Genomic DNA, 16,400 nt, shown 5'->3' with positions numbered 1-16,400 from the left:
ACTATCATCACCATCATCATCTGTTTACCCTCCAGGTTCGGCTTTTCCCGCGGACTCAGCGAGGGATCCCACCTCTACCGCCTCAAGGGCAGTGTCCTGGAGCTTCAGACTATTGGTCGGGGGATACAACTGGGGAGAATGACCAGTACCTCGCCCAGGCGGCCTCGCCTGCTATGCTGAACAGGGGCCTTGTGGAGGGATGGGAAGATTGGAAGGGATAGGCAAGGAAGAGGGAAGGAAGCGGCCGTGGCCTTAAGTTAGGTACCATCCCGTGGGTGTATGTGTTGTCTTCATCATCATTTCATCCTCATCACGACGCAAATAGAAAGACCTGCACCTGGCGATAAGTAAGTTACGAAATCTTCAGAACACTACTACAGTTACAATAGTCTACCGCCATCTTTTCTTCAAATGTTCTCTTGAAATTTTTCTCGCGTATCCCTCAATAGTAGGGGCTGCCTGGCCGAGGCGGTAAACGCGTGCTAGGTTCACCCGGAAGGACGTGGGTTCGATTGCCCATCAGGAAGTCTAAACATTTAAGAAACGAGATTTCCACTTCCGGAGGTCACATGGCGCTGAGGTTCACTCAGCCTGCACGAAAAATGAGTACTAGGTTAATTCCTGGGGGCAAAGGCGGCCGGGAGTAGAAGTAACCACTCTAGCCCATCAAGTGCCAAGGTTTCGAATAGTGGAAGCCTTTACCTTCCACCCCTCCAAGGGCCTTCATGGCCTGTACGGAGATGACTCCCAGGGCCTTCATGGCCTGTACGGAGATTAGTCTCACGTGTACTAAAGTTTGTGAACCACTGTACTATATGAAAGCAAGGGCCATGAAAGACTCCGTACCTTGGCAAATCTGATACCATCTGGTTCAGAAGAGAACGGCAATTGATAAATTAACCGAGCAATTGGCCACGTGATTTGGGTCACGTAGCTGTCAGCTTGGGTTCGGAAGATAGTGGGTTCGAACCCTACTTTCGGTAGCCCTGAAGATGATTTTCCGTGGTTTTCCATTTTTACACGAGGCAAATGTGAGGACTGTACCTAATTAAGAGTATGGCTGCTCCCTTCTCTCTTCTAGCTCTTGCATATCTCATCGTCGCCATGAGACATCTGTGTCAGTGCGATGTAAAGCAACTTGTGAAGAAAATAAGAAGAGCCTAAGGGCAATTTTTGGTGGTTATTTATGAAACAGGAATGTCCAATTACTTTTCTTATCGTTAATATAATAGTTATTTAACAAAATGCCCTAACTAACAATAAAAATATGTAACAACGCTGAAAAATCACAGTGGAAACGTCCAAGGCAAGTATAGCTAGAAATTGTTATTTTAGGGAGGGAAAATATAGCTGAAATGTCACTGGAGGTTTTTTCGAAAATTTGTGGCCAGATCTAGTCACATAGTGGCTCAGCTGATAACCCTGACTGCATGGTCTCCAAGTTACATTCCATAAGTTTCAGTACGTGAGAGGGAAAGGAAGCATTGCAATGTTATCCTTAGCCACGCCAAAAGTTGAATAGCCTCACTTACTGTCATGTACAGGTCATAAACAGCGGATATATTTCACTAATCCTGGTGTGTTTCTTGGAAAGTGCGACTCATGTTTTCTGCCTTGTGTACCTCACAGCCGCCAAGAGCATTAATAATTCGTCAAGCATACTCCCAAAATAGTAGCTGCGAGAGAAACGAGGTCATCTGGAAGGTGCTTAGAGACGCCGCGACAGGCGTTCATACAGTTTGTCTTGGGCGTGGTCACACGAGCTTTGTTTACTGGCTATATTTTGGTCACAACTCCAGTAATATCCAGTAGATTCACAAATTGTTCTACCTTTCTGTCAGATGGGCAACGAAAGAAAAAGAGTTCTTCTGTTACGAAGAACTCGTTCTAGTTTTTGTTCTAGGGAGTTCTTGTTAATGGTGAAAATTTTAATTATAATATACTGTGTATGTATACAAAATGCTGACTTGTATGCTTCACAAAACTCAAGCTCTTAAACCAGAGGGAGTTAAAAGTGCGGTTTGTACCCAAAACTTCCAAATCGTCTCAGTAGTACAGGAACTATCTTGCATTTCTTGAAAAGTCAACGGAAATATATTTATTTTCAAGATCAAATCATTAAATGATTACTCCAATAATTGCAGGCGAAGGCTTACTCTAACCAGCAATTAATTCTGTACTTTGCAAGTTGCTAAGCGACTTTCATTAATACTGTCAAGCCAGAGAAAATACACTTCCTCTGATGATGTAAGAATACTAGTCTATTCTCTGCTAGATACTCTTTGATTCTGCGACCTTCACCAGCTTCTAAATATGCTCAGCAGATGGCAGAACGTTCTTACTAACTTACATGCTACTAAGAGAATACAGTCTAAGTACGTACAGACGGGACGGTATCATATCGACTAGCCTTCTGTATGACCATTAATAAAACGCAGGGACAAATGCTTGAAAAAGTGGGTGTCTACTTACCCGAATCACTATTCAGCTACGGCCAAGATAGTTTGAAATTGTTTAGATCCAGATACGGCCGAGTGGTCGAAGCGCAGAGAATATTGCATGGAAAAAAGTGTTATAAACTAAATGACGAATGAATCAGTTATTATGTGCCGGTGTTAAATGTTAATAAAACTATTGAAAAGTGCAGGAAAAACGATATGACTCCGACGAGTTATCTGATTTTATAAGGAATGCTGCGGCGCAGCATGGGTTCACTAGTATCACATATTCTAACAACACAGTCATGTTTGTTTATTCCTTGGAAGTCCTACAAGAAATCTTTAAATAGAAAAATCACAAGTAAGTGAACCTTATGGCTTGCAAAATTTATGGTTCCAATAAAATCCCCGCACAAGGAAAATGATAGGTCTTAATGACAAATTACCAACTTGTAATAAATTTTAGGCTGTTAGAGGAGTGGAAAATATAGATTACACTTTCCGTTACCGTACCTCAACACAGTGGCCCAGCCACCTTTGCCCACAGGAATTAACCTGTACGCATCTCTGATTTAGAATGACTGAACCCCAGGGTCATATTCCAGTGGTGGAAATCTCATTCCTACATCCTTCGACTTGCTGACGAGAATTCGGAGCCGAGTCATTCCCGGTAAAACGTGTACAGAACGAATTTTCCACCTCGGCAAGGTACCGCTTCAGGCAAATGTAGCCTTGTCATTTGTCATTTGAGGGTGATTTTGAACAAAATAAATAGATTAATTAATATTAATATTGAATTTAACCGTGTCGGTAGGAACAAACTGCAGACTAACACTAACAAAGAATAACTCTTCGAATAAAGTGCGTGAACGGGCGAGTTGGCCATGCGGTTAGGAGCGCGCACTTGTGAACTCACATCCGAGAGATAGTGAGTTCGAATCCCACTGTCGGCAGCCCTGAAGATGGTTTTCCGTGGTTTCCCATTTTCTCGCTAGGCAAATGCTTGGGCTGTACCTTAATTAAGGCCACGGCCGCTTCCTTCCCATTCCTAAGCCTTTCCCGTCCCACCGTCGCCATAAAACCTGTGTCGGTGTGACGTAAAGCAAAATAGCAAAAAAAAAAAAAGTGAAGTGCAATTTGCTCACATCAATTTGGCATTCGCACTGTAGTGCAAATATGAATAATTTTCGTCCCATCTGAAGAATTTTCCCATTGAATGAGCAGTTTTAATGTCTAATCTCCAAATGCATACGCAAGCTACTCTTTAGTACGTAGTGAACAAAATCTAGTAGTCATAAAGATGTTCGGCAGGCAAGTTCTTTAAGGTACTGTTGTAAAGACGTGTAACATCATGGTATTTATTGTTATTGCTTTGAAGTAATAACTGCCACTCCTGGGAATCGGCTGAGAAAGAACAACTGCCTTACATTTCTTCACAATTCAAGGTCACAGGAAACAGCCTGTGGAAGCTGTGTACAAAAATAAAACCAAGTCAAATAATTATTATAGCTTGTGATAGACCGATTCCTTGGATAGATGGTCAGCGTATTGGCCTTCGGTTCAGAAGGGCCTGGAATCGACTCCCGACCACGTTGGGGAGTTTAATTCCTCTAGCTCGGGTAGTGGGGCTGGGCTGAGTGGCTCAGACGGTTGAGGCGCTCGCTTTCTGACCCCAACTTGGCTGGCTCAGTCCGGTGGTATTTGAAGGGACTTAAATATATCAGCCTTGTGTTGGTAGATTTACCAGTACGTATAAGAATTCCTGCGGGACTAAATTTTGGCACCTTGGCGGCTCCAAAAACCGTCAAAAATAGTTAGTATGATGTAAAAACAATAACATTATTATTATTAGGTTATGGGCGATTGTGTTCATTTCAATACAAATATTCATTTACGTACAAGTCCAGCTGAATGGTCAGCGTTGAGACCTTCGGTTCAGAGGGTCCCGGGTTCGATTCCCGGCCGGGTCGAGGATTTTAATCGCGTCTGATAAATTCTCCTGACCCGGGGACTGGGTGTTTGTGTTCGTCCCAACACTCTCCTCGTCATATTCAGACAACATACCACAATACCAACCACCAGAGAAACACGCAATAGTGGTTACATCTTTCCATATATGGTTGGCGTCAGAAAGGGCAACCGATCCTAAACCTGGGCATAATGTACTTAAAGTGCCGACTCCAAATATTTGGGAAAACGTCGAGGGAAATAAAGCAGAAAGATCTTAGCTAGATAGCCATGTATCGTCACTTAAGAAACATATTTCTTAAGTGACAAAATCCTCGCTCGTTTATGAAGCCGTTGCTTGACTCTAGCATTGTCCACTTACTTTCGCCAGGTCAGTTTCATCTTTCTCAACCGACTTCTCAGCTTTTACTCTCTTACGTCCCTGATGGTATTAGGTTTCCAAGCCCTGGAGATTTTTTCATCCTTTAGCATTTCGTAATATTGAGCTTTCTTTTCTTTAATAACAACAACAATAATAATAATAATAATAATAATAATAATAATAATAATAATAATAATAATAATAATAATAATAATAATAATAATAATAATAATACACACCATTATTGAAGATCTCTGGATTACGGAAAAAGTTCCTGATCAGTGGAAATGTGCCATTATCCACCCCTGGCTTAAGAATAACTGTTACCATTTGCCTACAAAATTCTCACCAAAGCACTACTCCTAAGACTTCAGAAGCAAATTTTAGAAAAGGAAGATTGGGTGTAGAACAAATTTTTAATCACAAAACCATCTTATAAATACGTAAAACCAGACAGTGACAGTTTTTTCTTTAGATTTCGAAAAGGCATAATATTCTTTATATGGACAAACACTTTTTAATGTATCGGTACTGGAAGAGTTTAGGGTAGTTAACAAAAGAAGAAATTTGATCGGACAGACATTGATTTACACCACCTCGAAAGTATTAAGACAGGTGTTAGACAAGGAGATGGCTTATCTTCATTGCGTAAAGGGAACAAAAGGAATTCACATCGGCAAACGAGTTAAAGATAAAATTCACAGATGATTCTATCCGATAATAGGCAAGAAGCAATTCAGTCCCTGGAAAACATCTATGCAATTACATCTAAAATTGGACTGCGAGTCTCATATGAGAAAACCCGATACATGAAACGATCTCCTCGATACTTCGACAAACAGTCTCTGGTAACTCAGTTTAGCAAAATCGCTCGGGTAAATAATTCCAAATACTTAGGGGAAATCATCCAAACATCCGGATTAAATCATGAAGTAAACAGAGAGAGAATGTCTAAATTACGAAAAGACTATAGAATCACATGGAAAAGGTACAACAAAAATCAATATCCCGGAACGCTAAATTAAAACAATATAATCCGTGAATTAAGCATGAAGCATAACACGCATCAGAAATCCCGATAATAGAGGCAGATCACTAAGTAAACATTTAGAAAAACAAGAAAGGAAAATCCTTACGAAAATCTTTGACCGAGTATGCGTAGACTGAGAGGGGATGAAAAGGACTTCTCCTGAATTATACCAGCATTCTGAGAAAATATCAGACGCTATTAGAAAAAGACTATTGAAATTTCATGGTCATATTCAAAGAATGGACAATGAAAGACTTACTAAAAATATATTTGATTATGCCTCCTCATTAAAATTCACGAATAATTAGATAATTTAAATTCAAAAAGACCTTCAAGAATTCAGCATGACAGGTGAAATTATATGGGACAGATCTCGCTTTAAACGTTGATAAACAAACACCATTTTGCTGAAAAATCCAAAATGAATACCACCAATGCATGGACGGAAGAACGGGAGTATAGGGTCTGTAATTGTTAGGTTCTTCAGTCTGCCAAAAATAATTTTGAGTAATAAAATTAGAAACTACCTGCAAGAAAACGTATGGTAACAATAAGATACAACTTAATTAACATAGAATGACATATTTCGTTCTAGAAATAACATCATCAGATTCTATCAAATTACACTCAAATAGAAATGTACATAAATTTCAAGTTTCAAGCATTTACTGGGGATAAGAGGCCGTTGTCCGAATCGGAAATCAAACTACAAACGAGATAGCCATAAAATGAGGAGTTAGACAAGGTTGTGTTTTATCTCCATTGTTATTCAACCTTTCCTCGGATAAAATTTTCAAAATAATCTTTAGAAAATCACCAATACGGAATAAAAGTAAATGGTAGCATAATTAACAACATAACATATGTGGATGATACAGTCATTTTGTGTGAGGATTTTTGAAGGTCTCCAACTCCTGCTCACTAATATTAGTGCAGTAAGTGAGGACATGGGACTAAAAATAAATGCAAACAAGACCAAGTTCGTGATCTTCAGCAGACGTGCCAATGCTGAGGCAATCTTACAACTAAACAACCGACAGATTGAGAGAGTTGCCACTTTTAAATATCTGGGTGCCATTGTCACTGAACAACTTGATCCTGAGAAAGAAGTGAAACAGAGGATAGCAATAGCACGAAGAATATTTACAAAAATTAAATCTTTCTTTTGCAATTACTACTTAAATTTAAAACTTAGACAGAGGATGGTCAAGTGCTGTATATGGTCAGCCTTGCTATATGGTGTGGAAACATGGAGTCTCAAGAACATATCAGTGAAACGCTTGGAAGCCTTTGAAATGTGGATCCACCGTAGGATGCTCAGGATTTCGTGGGTTGCACGACTAACGAACCAAGAAATACTCAGAAGGGCAAGAGCAAGTCGGGAACTCGTTCAAACATTAAAACACCGGAAGATCTCTTACCTTGGCCACATCCTTAGCAATGACCGTTACCTCCTCATCTTACAGCGAATTGTGCAAGGCAAAATACAGGGTCGAAGAGGTGTCGGGAGGAGGCGAACATCATGGCTTGGAAACATCAAAGCATAGACTGGAATTCACTGTGTTGAAAGACTTTTCCACCTAGCAAGAGATCGTACTGCATTCGCCACAGTGATCGCCAACGACAGGGGGACCTGATATGGTACTGTGAAGCATTTAAACAGAAACAAGTATACATTTTTATACATTTATAAATATTTGAGCGTGATTTGATAGAATCTGGTGATGTATATATTTTTCAGATAGGTCTTATGGCGACGATGAGACAGGAAAGGGCTAGGAATGGGATGGAAGCGATCGTGGCCTTAATGAAGGTACGGCTCCAGCATTTGTTTGGTGTGAAATTGGGAAACTACGGAAAACGATCCTCAGGGCTGTCGACAGTGGGGTTGGAATCTACTATCTCCCGAATATTGGATACTGGCCGAGCTCGGTGATGATGTTATTTCAATAAAGAAATATTCCTATTTTAATTAAGTTTTTTTTTTCAAGTATAACTGGAGTACCCGCCCTTCTCCGCACTATTCATTACAAATAGGTCAGATAACTCGCCTTGATATGCCTGTCGCATTCGTATTGTTTTGCCTGCTCTTTTCAATGGTTCTTTTTTTATTTTATTTTTTATTTTTTACATTTAATGAGAAGCGGGCTGTGGTATGCAGCAGTTCGTAGAGAGAATTCTCAACATATCGTCTGTCTGGTAAAATTCTATCCGTATATTCCCTGTTTTATCCTGCAGTTCTTGATGTGAAGCTTGGTATTGGTGTTGTAGAAGGCAATGGTACTTTCAATCGCAGTCCTTCTATATTGAACGGTTGCCTTGCGAGCTCATAGGTTAGTCTCAAAGGAGCGTTTTTTTTTTTTGTCACACAGAAAACGTTTTTAGAATACATGGTCTTCACTCTTTCTAGAGTAGCTAGGTTATCCTTAAATAGGTGTTCCCAGATAATGTCCAAGGCGTATGTCATGATGGGTCTGTGTGTACGTAGTTATTACGAACGCACTGCCATCTGTTGAATATATTTGGAAGCTGGGAAAGGTTAGAGAATCAAAGAGAATCTAGAAGGGAATAGTATTCTTCCATGATCAGAGGAAGTTTATATTCTCTGACTTGACAGGTAGTTATCAAATGTGGCTGTATGCAATGACATAATTAAAGATGAAAATCACACTGCACTTATTGGAGTGATCCTTTAATGATTTAATTTTATTATTACTCAAATTTGGCTGAACTTAGAGACCTATCAATATCTCATGATTCATCGGCAGGTAATTCCAGAGAGAATAAAACAAAAATGAAGCAGATCGGTCCAATAGAACGGACGAACGGATTTGCCAAATCAGTTTTTATTAAACTCTTCTAATATATTACATACTGTTACCATAATGTTTTCTTTTTCAGACAGTTTATAAGTTTATTACTGAAACGACTAAACCGAAAAGAAATGGATTTAGATATAAAAAATCCTAATTAAATAAGGCAACATTTACTTGCTCCTAAAATCCGCTTATTGTAAAATATACATTAATGGGAAGATCCTCCCTGCTTCCTGCATAATCTGTCGCTGCTGACAAGGTATGTGATTTTTCTTCATGTGCTAATAAATAACGTTGTTTCAGTACAATTCAATGTACTGCACTGAACGCCAAGGACACGCCGAAGCTGAAAAGTGAGAAAGCATTGTGTACGCATTGTGTGTGTGTGAATGAAAACCGGCTCCCAGTGGCCAACACTGCCGTTCACCGAGATAGACCTTGTCACTGAGAGCAGATACCCAACCCACATCGCGCCTCAGCTGGTTTTCGCTTGCCAAAAATAACGACCCCCCCGGCTTGGGTTGTGACGTCACATCGGTTTCGTACACTTTCCAGATGGACGCGATAAACATAGCTGGAACTTTAAACATTCTCAATCTCATCCTGGTTTGTAATCTGTCAGTGTCCGCCTTCACAGCCCAGAGCGGAACAATGGTTATTAGATCTTTTTCCAAGGAATATTACGACGTTGAACGTAATTGTGGATCACTGTTCTTGGATCTCAACTTGAAAGTTGCTCTGTCCTTTGAAAGCTACATTAGAAAGCGCTATTACCGGGCGGGTTGGCCGTGCGGTTAGACGCGCGCGGCTGTGAGCTTGCATCCGGGAGATGGTGGGTTCGAATCCCACTGTCGGCAGCTGTGAAGATGATTTCCCGTGGTTTCCCATTTTCCCACCAGGCAAATGCTGGGGCTGTACCTTAATTAAGGCCACGGCTGCTTCCTTCCAACTCCTAGGCCTTTCCTATCCCATCGTCGCCATAAGACCTATCTGTATCGGTGCGACGTAAAGCCACCAGAAAAAAAAACGAAAGAAAGAAAGAAAGCGCTATTAAGTCATCTTCTTTCTGGCCTTCTTCGCTAGTTATTGGAGTCGGCATTTGTTATAGATTTGACCCAATTTTATGACCGGATGCCCTTCCTGACGCCACCCCTATTTGGAAGGATGTGTTCACTATTGCGTGGTGCATTACATATATAAAGGAAATTGTATTAAGGCGAATACAAACCCCCAGTCCCTGAGGTAGATGAATTAACCATACGCAGTTAAATCCTTGGCCCGTACAGGAGTCGAATCCAGGGACCTCTGAACCGAAGACCAGTACACTGACAGTTCAGACAAGGAGCCGGACCATAGTAATTGCTAGTAAACACGTAATAATAATAATAATAATAATAATAATAATAATAATAATAATAATAATAATAATAATAATAATAATAATAATAATAATAATAATGTTATTGGCTTTACGTCCAACTAACTACTTTTTACGGTTTTAGGAGCCACCGTGGTGCCGAAATTTTGTCCCGCATGAGTTATTTTACGTGCCAGCAAACCTACCGACACGAGGTTGACGTATTTGAGCCACCAGAATGAGCCAGGATCGAGCCTGCCAGGTTGGGCTCAGAAGGCCAGTGCCTCAATCGTCTGAGCCATTCAGCCCGTGGAAAATACGTCATAAAATCGTACTATAACGGAGCGAACTCGATAGGAAGATAATTAAAAGATGCTGGCCCACTTACGAGTAAACACTACCGTAGATGGCGGTCATAATGGTTGTGTGTTGTTTTAAGGTGTTAAACAATTACATCAATAAGGTTTGGGTAGCTCAGTTGGTAGAACGCTGGCCTTCTGAGCTTAAAGTTGGCGGGTTCGATCCCGGATCAGTCCGGTGGTATTTGAAGGTGGTCAAATTCGTCAGCCTCGTGTCGGTAGATTTAATGGCACGTTAAAAATTTCCTGCGGGACAAAACTATGACACCTTGAAGTCTTCGAAAACCGCAAAAGAATTTAGTGGGACGTAAAACCAATAACATTAATAAATTCTTCTTCTTCTTCTTCTTCTTCTTCTTCTTCTTCTTCTTCTTCTTTTGCTGCTGCTGCTGCTGCTGCTGCTACCGCTTTTCCGACATCTGTGGGGTTGCGGGTGTGAACTGTGTCACACATGTGGATTTGGCCCTCTTTAGCGGCTGAATGCCCTTCCTGACGCCGGCCCTATGTGGAGGGATATAATCACTACTTCGTGTTTCTGTGGCGTTTGGTAATGTATTGTGTAGTTGAAGAGATTTTTATTAAGAAGGAGACAAACACCGAGTCCACGAGCTAAAAAAAGATACGCAGTTACGATCCCTGGCCCGACCAGAGATCAAACTCGGGGTCCTCTGGACCAAAAGTCTCGACGCTGATTATTCAGCCAAGGTATTGGATACTTTATTTTTTTAATTTTTGCTAGTGGCTTTACGGTGCACCGACACAGATAGTTCTTATGGCGACGATGGGATAGAAAAAGCCTAGGAGTTGGATGTAAGCGGCCGTGGCCTTAACAAAGGTGCAGCCCCAGCATTTGCCTGGTCTGAAAATGGGAAACCACGGTAAACCATCTTCAGGGCTACCGACAGTTGGATTCGAACCCACTATCTCCCGAATGCAAGCTCACAGCCGCTCGCTCCTAACTGCATGGCCAACTCGCTCGGTGGATACTTTGTTATTATTTATTTATTTATTTATTTATTTATTTATTTATTTATTTATTTATTTATTTATTTATTTATTTATTTATTTATTTATTTATTTATTTATTTTAGCGTATGGATCTTAATGCCGGGAGTGCCCGAGGACATGGTCGGCTCGCCTCGTTCAGGTCTTTCTATTTGATGCCGATCTGCGACCTGCGCGTCTGGATGTTGGATGATAATAGTTAGGTAGGGAGAGGGTGAAACCTGGTGCCGACACATAGCCTACTCCTCTCGAATTACAACAAGGGGACTACTCAAGGCTTAACATCCCCATCCGACAGACGAATTACCATCAACAGCGTCATGTGCCATGTACTGTGGAGAGGTTTCGAATTGAATCCAGGTTTTAGACACGCAATCTAGTGATTAGAAATTGTTTACCGCCACCTCTCCTATCCTGCTGGCCAATATTCGAATGGTGACCTTTTCTTTCTTCGACGGGACTTGAACCAGCTAACCACGGTGTCAGATCATATAGACTTGAAGCGTTAACAATCTTCTTGGCGGTTTGTCCCTGGTTCTCATTTGTTTAAGCATCCTGTTGGGAGATGTCCAGTCTTTTCTGTCCCTCCCAGTTTCTGCAGAACCTTGCTTACTTCCATCAACCATGGTAACTTCGCCTTCCTCTTTTGCCAGTAAGCGAGAAGCTGGTTTTTCAACCTGGCAGGGTGCATCCTTTAAACATGTCTATAACATGCTAGGTGGCTCTTTCTGGCCACGTCCGTGATCTTTCTTTCAAAGTATTTGTAGAGCTCTTGGTTCCACTGTATGAGACCCTCACCACGATTACTTTATTAGCGAATTGGAAAAATAAAAAGAATAGATATTATTATTATTATTATTATTATTATTATTATTATTATTATTATTATTATTATTATAACACACTCCTCCTGAAAGAAACATCTTATTGTCCTAATGTCACGTAACACAAAAGTTCTTCGGGGGGGCTAAATTAGGACCCAGAAGGTATGTTGTTACTTTTATCTAACTATTGATATCATTTCTCTTGGCACAGGCCGGAGGAAGATGTGCTGTAGCTACCGGCGAAGTCTGTCTTCATGGCTGTGACAGAACGGAAGCTGCTTTGGTATGTTTGATGCTGTGCAATGATTGACGTTCAGAGCACGGCTACTGCGCCTGGATATCTTTTTTTGAGGGTCCAACTAGGCTTCGGGATGAAGGCAGCCAGCTACCGAACCTCCAGCTTTACGTGAAATCCGAACCATGGGGACGTGACTTTACATTTTAAAAACTGCATATGCACTGGCCGGGATTCAAACAACGTCCGCTATTGTCAATGCAACTCGGCTATGGAACTCGTTGTTCCATGTCGTAGTTATGTATGTGTGATTTAATCGCCTTGTCGCCTGTCAAAGTTGAGGGAATTGAATCCGTCCATGACGTCACACGAACCTCTGCTTGAGTTCGGTCCTCGAATGCACTTGTCGCTGTGATATTTTTAGCGTCGATATGTGGAGCGTGCCGGCATGTGAGGGTGATTGGACTGCTCCCTCAGACCCTCTCAAGTGGACTGACTCGGAGGAATTATAGTGACGTGTTGAGACCAGCCTACTGGGAGACTACTGACAAAAAGGAGAGCAGCTGGTTTAGATTAAAAGGTGAGTGAATGGGTGGCTATATATTTCTAGGAAATAGAACTCAGAGGATTAGAGATGTGAAGCATTATGTGATCCTGTAATTATTAAGAGGGGAATTCCTCAAGGCAGTATTAATGGACACTTATACATACTGTATATACATGCTATGCGTAAAAAACTGGCTACCTTAAGGCCACGGCCACTTCCTTCCCAATCCTTTTCCACCCTTGCGTTTCCGAAAATCTTGAATGTGTTAGTTTGACGTTACACCACTAACAAGAAAAAAATATATTAAAGTATATTAGAGTGAGGAAGAAGATTCATAAGCGAATCTTTCTTAACCCGCGATTGGTCGCTAGCCAAAATGTAACGCGAGTGGTCGCGCGTGAGACTTTCTCTCACATTAAAATAAATGTGATATTTTTCACAGTTTTGTGGGGCGTAAGGCTGAAATTTACCACTGAAATCAAACGCAAGTTCTGCCTTATATATTTTAGATAAAAATGAAATAAAGAAAATGAAATGGCGTATGGCTTTTAGTGCCGGGAGTGTCCGAGGACAAGTTCGGCTCGCCAGGTGAAGGTTTTTTGATTTGACTCTCGTAGGCGACCTGCGCATTGTGATGAGGATGAAATGATGAAGAAGACGACACATACACTCAGCCCCCGTGCTAGTGAAATTAACCAATTATGGTTAAAATTCCCGACCCTGCCGGGAATCGAACCCGCGATCCCTGTGACCAAAGGCCAGCACGCTAAGTATTTAGCCATGGAGCCGGACATAAATATGGAATGATTAGCTGTTTATTAAAGACACAAATTGCTACTTAAAGTAACATATGCAATGTACATAAAAATAACTTCCGTCCTGGAGTTGTAAAAAAATCTCGCACATGCATTATATCTAGTAACATTTACGTAAAATGCAAGGTTTCTGAACACAATAACCTTTTCAAAAACAAGAAGTGTTCATAATACAAATACTAACGCGTACAACAGGAGTAAGTTTCCCGCTCCACTTCAAAATAACACCAACGTCATTAGTCGCGCGATGAGAGAAACTCTCACGCAGCGCGCACGGACACATAGGAACCTTTGTTCTGACTAGGGGAGGGGGTGCTTACCCTTCAAATGTGAATCGCTCTACTCACGACAGTTATAAACTCAGCTAGAAGAGGGAACAGTCACCTCCCTTCCATCACTGTAAAGTAATATCACAATAAAAAATAATGTGAGAGAAAATCTCATATAGCGACCACTCGCGGGTTAATCCGTTTGCCGTGCAGGGTTGGGTTTTGCCCCGGACTCAGTGAGAAGGGAGTCTATTTTCCAATAGAATTAAACAGAAATCATTCTAACACAACGGTAAAAAATAATACCAATAACCAGTGGCTTTTTCTGGAAAAATGTTAACTGATACTCACTCGACCCATCCTAAACATAGAATACTGCAGTCGCAAGCTACTACCAGGTATCGGGCTGCATTAAATTAGTTAAAAATTAATTAAAAACCCACAGTGTACCATAATGTCTAACCCAATTTATAGGGTAAAACACAACTTAACCTAATTTTTACAACAACCCTAGAATGCTTACCTCTTTTCCTCGCCCACAAAAGCTTTCCAGGGGTGATGCGTCAACCCAAAAGTTTTCTTCCCTTTTATGAAATTATGGGTGGAATTACGTTCTTACTGATATGCGTATCAGTTAAGTAGAAGCAATAAACAAGTTTTGTACATATTTTGAAGTTGAAACTAATTAAAAAACATTAGACAATAAAATAAATTGATATGCTTTTATATTTATTAAAATTGAAATAGTCCGCCTCTGTGGTGTAGTGGTTAGCGTGATTAGCTGCCACCCCCGGAGGCCCGGGTTCGATTCCCGGCTCTGCCACGAAATTTGAAAAGTGGTACGAGGGCTGGAACGGGGTCCACTCAGCCTCGGGAGGTCAACTGAGTAGAGGTGGGTTCGATTCCCACCTCAGCCATCCTCGAAGTGGTTTTCCGTGGTTTCCCACTTCTCCTCCAGGCGAATGCCGGGATGATACCTAACTTAAAGCCACGGCCGCTTCCTTCCCTCTTCCTTGCCTATCCCTTCCAATCTTCCCATCCCTCCACAAGGCCCCTGTTCAGCATAGCAGGTGAGGCCGCCTGGGCGAGGTACTGGTCATACTCCCCAGTTGTATCCCCCGACCAAGAGTCTGAAGCTCCAGGACACTGCCCTTGAGGCGGTAGAGGTGGGATCCCTCGCTGAGTCCGAGGGAAAAACTGAACCTGGAGGGTAAATAGATGATGATGATGATGGTGATGATGATGAAAATTGAAATATCAAAATATCGTGACACACAAATATTTGTATTCAAACTTTGATGATAGTTTCTCAAAATATAACTTTCACACATTTAAAGAATAACATTGATAGATATGTAGGTGGAGAAACTTGATAGAAATACGTATAAATAACTGAAGACTTACATCATAGTCAATAAAATATTATGGTCCATATCTTTATATTAGATTGCCAGGCAAATTACAAAATAAGTATTTATAACAGGAGTTAAGGTTTGAATTGGTGGGATAGAAGACCAAATAGGACCAATTCCTAGCCTTTTATAGTGTCTCCATAAGGAGGGTTAGCATCGCCATCGAAAACGGATATCAGGTGGTTACTCGAAATCAATCTCAACGTTGCCTTCTGTCATTTACGTCATCCCTCTCTCCATCTAGGATGGTGCGAACTATATCAGCAAAGTTCTTATGAGTCACTCGAAATGTCGTGGTTGTAGATGCTACTAACAAACACGCACTGAACAAAATCCTATATTCATAAATGCTTACCGGGGTAGTTGACACCACCCCACCACACTCCATACGGCAGCTATGCCCAACGTACGCCAATAGAACACTGCTGGTATTATTCGTATGACCATCCTCGGAGTTTAACGTGGAGCACACAAACAGAAGACTGCACTGCAAAGAGAAATAGAAACGAGTGGGGTGACGCACCACCCCGGTAAGCATTCAGGGCTTGTATCAGACTTCAGCATAGGTAAAAAGACATGACGTTGGTACCTTTTCCATTGCAGTAACTGCCAAACTGGATCCATGATGCTGGTGCCATCTTGCTCTTTGTGTCGATCGCAAGATGTCTTCCTTTCAGACACCAGGAGTTGACGTATGGCAGAGGACGACCTATCAACTTTATAAACATCAATGAACTCCCAGTTGTCAGGTGGAGAGAAGCCCTTTTTGGTGTCAATATTATGTTCTTTTGCGAGAAACCACATTCACATTCAGAGAGAGAAATGAACCTGCTGCTGTTGGCGTTCACAATTGGTAGTAGTGACACTGGCATTTTCTTTTCAACAATGAATTCACCATAACATTTTAGAATTTGCCTGTCTTGAATTTAATCACATACAAAAATGTTGCGCTTCAACTTAACCA

The 16,400-nt window shown here is 41.2% G+C and overlaps 1 protein-coding gene across 1 annotated transcript in view; it reads left to right on the top strand.

Moving 5' to 3' along the window:
- Nucleotides 1-16,400, top strand: part of LOC136873716 (BTB/POZ domain-containing protein 2) — a 770,371-nt gene that overhangs the window by 315,839 nt on the left and 438,132 nt on the right. The window lies entirely within an intron of this gene.

Source organism: Anabrus simplex, chromosome 5, assembly GCF_040414725.1.
Source record: "Anabrus simplex isolate iqAnaSimp1 chromosome 5, ASM4041472v1, whole genome shotgun sequence".
NCBI lineage: Eukaryota > Metazoa > Arthropoda > Insecta > Orthoptera > Tettigoniidae > Anabrus > Anabrus simplex.
Note: the sequence above shows the minus strand (reverse complement) of the source record. Positions and strands in the feature narration are given on the sequence as shown.